The sequence below is a fragment of the Nanorana parkeri genome, unplaced genomic scaffold, assembly GCF_000935625.1.
Source record: "Nanorana parkeri isolate BGI_ZX_2015 unplaced genomic scaffold, ASM93562v1 scaffold1025, whole genome shotgun sequence".
NCBI lineage: Eukaryota > Metazoa > Chordata > Amphibia > Anura > Dicroglossidae > Nanorana > Nanorana parkeri.
In genome coordinates this window covers 512,166-519,105 of record NW_017307293.1, presented here as the reverse complement: position 1 = coordinate 519,105, position 6,940 = coordinate 512,166, and positions in this window count along the sequence as shown.

Genomic DNA, 6,940 nt, shown 5'->3' with positions numbered 1-6,940 from the left:
TTTTTTAAAAATTGCGGGGCCCCCTCCTAATTCATACCAATATGAAAATACCCACCAATATAAAAAAAAATGCGTGGGGTTCCCCCAAAATGTCATACCAGACCCTTTAGGACCCCAACATCCAAAAAAAACATGGGGGCCCATCTAACATTCCCAACCAGACCCTTAATCCAAGCACTGGCCTGACAGGGCAGGAAAGGGGCGGGGGGGTGAGCGAGCCCCCCCTCCCTGCACCATACCAGGACACATGCCCTCGGTATTGGGAAGATGCTTTTCTGGGTGGGGGGGGGGGCCCACCTGGAAAAGCACCTTGTCCCCATGCGGATGGGGACAGGGGCCCCTTACACAACCCTGACCCGGTGGTTGTGGGGGTCTGCGGGAAGGGGGATCATCTGCCCCCCTTGTGAACAAGTAAGGGTAGTTGTTACCCCTACTCATTCACCGAAGGATTAAATCAAAAAGTAAAAAAAAAAACACCAGATTTTTAAAAAAAATCCTTTCATTGAACAAAAAAAAAACATTAAAATCGTCCAACAATGCAATCCAACATCAATCACGATGAACGACGCCCACCGACTCGGCGATATAAAAAAACTACCACCGACCCGCCCGCTACCGACGAACTGCCGCCGCAAAATTACCAATTTCACAGCTACTGCCCAAATGTAAACAAATGACCCCCCTTTGACGTCACGGGACTCGCAATGCCCATTTGTTTTCATGCCATCACAGCTCATTGACCTGAAATGGCATGAAAGCGAATGGACGGTGCAGAGACTGAACTGCCGAGCGTTCGCCTCAGCCGATCCAGATGTAGGATCGGCTGAGGTGAACGGGTTCTCCCCTTCAGTTCAGCCGAACGTGCTTAGGCTGTTCGGCTGAACCAAAGGGAAGTGAAGGGAGCCGAAGGCAGCTGACGGAAGGCTAAAAATAGCCGTACAGAGCTGCTGTGCATGGCCGAACAGGCTTCGGCTCGCTTCACTTCGGTTCAGTTATTCACTCGTCTGCCTTCGTCAGATGGGGCTTATTCACAAAGGAGCCGAAGGAAGGCTCAGCAAAATCCTTCGGCTCCTTGGTGAATAGCGCCCTTAGTTATGCAAAATATACTCGCCGACACAAACTGCGAACATAGAAACAAACACAATATTGTAGCTGATAGATTTTTGTTACTAAGTTTGTTTTTCTTCCGTGGAGCTGTTTTGCTGGTCACAGATCTGAGCAGGTGACGTCCATCGATGAGAAGGGAGAACGGGACACCGCGATAAGAGGTATTGAGCAAGTCTAAAGTCAGAAGCGAATTGTTTGACATGGGACTGTTGACAGCACAGGACTGCAATCAGGTGACCGGCTTGTATTGTCTGCAGCCCAACGTGACAATTGCCAATATGCAAACTTATTTACTCCAATCACAGCCTGTAGTCTGAAAATAGACTTTGAGGGTCCTAGGTTTGGATAAAGTAAGGCCGGGTTATTATAACCCCTGTCAGTCCCATTGGGGAGATTTCCCTTCACTTCCTGTCTAAGAGCCACAAGAAGAAGTAATAAAGAAATCTCTCTAAAGTGAGGGAAATTCCTGGTGGTCACCAGAACTAGTGTCCCCATTAGAAGATTTGCCATCTAGTCCTGTTCCGGTGACAACACAAAATTTGGGATTTTCTTCCAGTGATAACAGTCACCAGAACACATAGAGAGCTTGATTCTCCCTCACAGGGACACAGAGAGCAATGCAAACCGTGTGTGCCTGTTTGTGAGGGAGCAGCCTCCTCCTTATGAATGAGCATCTTGAAGAAAAGATTCACTTAAACTGTGGGTCCCCTGAAGCAGCAAGGATCTAGCCCTCCAGCTGTGGTGAAAGGGCGGGTGTGCGTAGGGCAACGTACGGCCGCGTACTCCCATAGAGGAGGACTGGGGCTGCGTACTATTCACACGCAACACCCGTCCTTCCCGGGAGCTGCCCGATACGGCCGTGCACGCAGCACGGAGCTGTACATGCCGGCCTTTTCTCGTGTGAATGAGACCTTAGAGAAAGGGGGTAAAGGTCGGCTTTAACGTTTTCATGCGGAGCGGCTGAGCCTTGCTCCGCCCATGCAGTCCTATCATCATAGGTCCAGGATCTATCGATGGAAAATACTACACTTCCCATCTGCCACCATGGCCCATGGACTCAGCAGAGCCATGCTGGCAGCAGGGCGGGGATGTCACTGCAATTGTTGTCCAGCCCTATTCCTTCTAGCTTCATAACAGAAGTTCTGTACGGATCTGGGGTTGGGGGGAAGCTCTGTAAGAGCCTGTACACCTAATGCACTGGATGCGGGTGCAATGCTCTGCAGGCTTTAATGCAAAAAGTAGTAAATGCACATCGAGCATAGGATCAATTTTGCTGCATTTACTACTTTAAAAAAAAAAAGGTGGACTGAGCCTTTAAATAAATGCTGAAGAGATTTGTGGTAATTATAAAATGTTGCATGTCTTTGATTTTAGCTTTTGGTCTATTTATGATAAGAATATGACACATGAAACCAACTGTGTGTCAACCCCCTTGTCTCTATTGCCTTGTAAGCCGGTGGGGTTCATGTTTGACCTCTGACCTGGATGCGCTTGCTTTTTATTAACGGCCGAGTCTCTGTCCTCATCTGAAGTATGTTAAGCACAGGGGTTGTTAAAGGAAAACCCTTTGACACAATCAGCGTCCCATCTGCGTTTAATTAATTTTAAAGACTTTTTTTATTATCCCCTCGGAGCGTGATTGAATGTCTGAAATATCCCCCCGCAGATTCGGGGTCAGGATAAATGTGTCAAAACACGATAGGGAACGTGACCAGAGAAAACTATTGTCCAACTTTAAAGGGCCACTGGAGGTAAATTACAATTCAATTTAAAGGGAATCTCCCCCCCCACCCGGACTCCTCACAACACCATTTCTCAACAGACTCCAGCTACTCTACAGTCCACCATATGTGATCCACCAGGGCCTGGCTTGGGCTGCCCAGTCTTGGATATGCTCACATTTCTATTTACCATGTCCGAGAAGCCGGCCCGAGTAGATCAGAACCTAATCACTGAAATCTCATATAAGCTTTAAAGCAGCGGCCCCAAAACTACGGCCTGAGGGCCACTTCTATCCCACTAGTTGCCACAAACTGGCCCCGGCAATTAGAAGGCCTGGATTGTATGTATTGTCCTGGCCATGACATCACAACGAGGAGCCAAGTGGGACATAGAGCCTGCACAAAGGTAAGTTCTACTGAACACCAGTGCTGGGGGGGCTTTTATTACTCCCACTGACACCAGTGCTGGGGGGGGGGCTTTTTTTACTCCCACTGACACCAGTGCTGGGGGGGGTTTTTTATTCTCCCTCCCACCCATGCTGGGGGGGTTTATTACTCCCACTGACACCAGTGCTGGGGGGCTTTAATTACTCCTACTCACACCAATGCTGGGGGGCTTTTATTACTCCTACTGACACCAGTGCTGAGGAGGTTTTTATTAATCCCACTGACACCAGTGCGGGGGGGGGGCTTTTTTTTACTCCCACTGACACCAATTCTGGGGGGCTTTTATTACTCCCACTGACACCAGTGCTGGGGGGGGCTTTTTTTTTTTACTCCCACTGATACTAATGCTAGAGGAGCTTTTATAACACCCACTGACCACCAGCACAGGGGCATTTATGACTCCCACTGATCTCCAACATATGAGGCATTTATTATTCCCCGTGGCCACTGATGCAGGAGCATTTTGCACTCACGCTGAATACCGAAAGTGGGGCATTTTTTTTACTCACTGCTGGGGTGGGCTTTTACAACTCCCACTGAACACATGTGTATGTACGTTTATTACTCCTGCTGACCACTGACACAGAATATTTATTACTCCCATTGACCAACAATGCAGGGGTATGTATTACTGACATTGATCTTTCAATGCATAGGCATTTATTATTCCCACTGACTACAGACGTGGGTCCATTTTTCACTCCCGCTAACTACCACAGGCTGGCTAACCGCATTAACAGCGCCATAACAGCGAGAATTGGGGCTAAAGGGTGAACAATCCCTCGCTCAGGGACGGCAAGGCCCCAGGGCACTGTCCTCACCCACAGTGAAGGTGAACAGAATGAGTTTCATAGACACACAACCCTAGAATATTGTCCGCCCGAGGCTCCTAAGAAAAAGCAATCCTATTGGGCTATGTTGTAAAATGATTTGTACTCTGGAAGGCACTCTGCCTCGTTCTGTAATCCGTATTTCTTTGAAGGCAACCAAATAATCATCCATTTAATCCATCATGTAAATTAAAGCGTTTGGCTTGACTTCTCTGTCCTGGAGATACAAATCTATTTGAAGAATTGCTCTATAAACAGCAATAATCAAATAATAATTGATATAGAGCAACTGAGCTCGGAAAAGGTCTCAGAAGATCGATGTAAATGCCAACGTATTGAATTAATAAAATCAGAAACGTTACCTAGGGAACAGAACTGGCCCGGACCCATCGGACCTCGCAGAATTTCCTGAAAATGTGTTTCGTATTCATCGTTCTTCGGCGGAGGGGAGATATCATCTAATGTGCACCGGGGTCGGCTAAACACATGATATCAGAATTAAACTGTTTCTTGTTGATGGTGACGGGAAGTCATCGGCTTTGTTAATACAGTTTTGGAACTTATTTTTACAAACTGGCAATTTAAAACAGACGCAGAACGGGACCACGGACTACGGAGGGGAATTTATCGAGCAAGTTACCGAGAAAATAATTAGTGCAAATCTGTGCTTCATTTTGGAACGGTTATCTGACAGTGTTGCGCGTTATAATAAGTATTTGAGATACAACTAACCACACAGTTTATTTTAATGTCTCAAGTCTTCTTTTTAGAAGAACACAAACACACAATATGTGAATGACCTCTTCATTCTTCCTTCCTTGCTTAAAGTGACCCTGTTTCTTGCATCAATGGGAGCCATCCTGTAAAAGAGGAGGTGAAAGCTGAGCTACAGGATCATCCTTTTTTGTGCCATGAAATGCCTCTGCAACATAACTAAATAGTAAAAAATGAATGGAAAAAGTAGCTTAGTAGCTGAGAAAACCGTTCTATTGATATCTGTGACATCATCACCTTTCCCAAAACATCGCAGCTACCTGGAGGCGTGGGGGAGGAGGGATCTGTGTGGCGGCCTACATCCCTATTCTACTTAGGACCAAGTGTATCCCATCGCACTCCTGACCGGAAGAGCCCAAAAGCAGGGTGGGTGCGGCAGATGCCTCCGCAGATCATTTTCTGCTGCCTGAAGAAGGGACCACTGGGTTCCGAAACGTTGCTTTGAGATGTTACACTACCATAGTCAATAAAGAGATTGACTTGGCATCGCTTTGGAGTGCGAGTGACTTTCTACTGATATATATACGCCGGTATGTGTTCGCTCACCTCCGATCTATTGAGCCGACCTGTGACTGTCTCATTGTCACAGGTCAGCTAGAACTATGAGGTGAGTGAAAAGCACCCCCCCCATAGTTCTCCTTTAAACGAAGTTGATACTTTTTTTTAGTTTTCGTTTGATTTTTTTTCTTCCTTGTTTTTCTGTTTTTCTTTATTTTTTTGTGGATGTTTGTACATATTATTTATCTGTTCTTTTAGGGATCTCGTGTTTTTCTTTTTGTGCTTTGTTAGTTTGTTAGCACAGCATTGCACTTTGCACATGTACCCGCTCTTATTGATGAAGAGTTCCGTTACTTGTCGCGGGATATTTTCGGTTACCCATTAACTATTTTCTCTTTCTCTGGCCTTCGCCTGGAACATTCTATGCGCCTCTACGGTGGTTGGCAATGCAGCTCGAGGGACCTTGATAACTGGAATTTGGTAAATATTCTTGATATGTAATTACTTGGCCCTTGAGACAAAGAAGGAGGTGGAAGGTTTGCTGTGTGCTACTAAAATAAAAAAATGAAAAAAAAATGGACCAATGTCACTTTTTGTAAAGTTTACGCATCTAAACCCAAAACCCAAAATGGAATCTATTGGGGCTTACCAGTCTTTAGATGCGGTCATTGGCTGCCGTAGTTTCCTTTATAAGACTTATTTTCTTTTTTTTTATCCCTGGTGATCCTGCCACTTCCTGTCCCGGGGTGACAGCGCTCATTTGCTACACTGTATCCAGGGCTACAGATCACAGGGCCCCATAGCAAAAATGTGATGGGGGGCCCCCCTGACGACCTCTCTCTGAACTGTGAGTAATGATGCCAGGTTCCAAAGACGCCTCTAGTGCATCTGAAGTTGTCTCTACACTGTAAACTTTACTGGGGATTAGGGTTGTCGTTAACGGAAACCACTCCAACTCTTAATGACACATTACTGTATTATCTTGACATGTTCTATGCTTAATTTGCCGCAACAACCTAATGGGGCCCCCTTTTACCCCCAGGCCCCATGGCAGCCATCTGGGCTGCTATGGCTATAGTTATACCACTGATTGTTTCTATGGAGAAGCAGTGTTGGCTTCTGTTTTGAACTACAAACACCTCCCACTCTCCTCAACTTTATTACATAGTGAATATGTGTAATTCGCAGAAGATAGCTTCATAAACTGATTAGGTATTTTGATAATTCAATTCAGTGCGCAGGAAGTAACAAAACTGGATTTTTTTGGCAGGATCAACAGGTATTATTTTTTTTCTGTAGAAAATGTGTTTAGCCTGAAAAAAGAAAATGAATGCAGCTATCATGTCTAAGGGCTGGTAATCTACAATATACCGTATTACATTTGCGCTCTTGAAATTAGATACATTTTAAGGAAGAGAAAAGGCTGTCCAGTCAGACAGTAGAAATAAGCTGAAGTGTGAAATGTTTAAGAAACAATCCCCCCTGACCCCTGAGCAATCCTCTCTCTGCATTGTGAGTAGTAGTAAAGTTCCCTTTCACTGCTTCCTTCCATTACTTTCAACT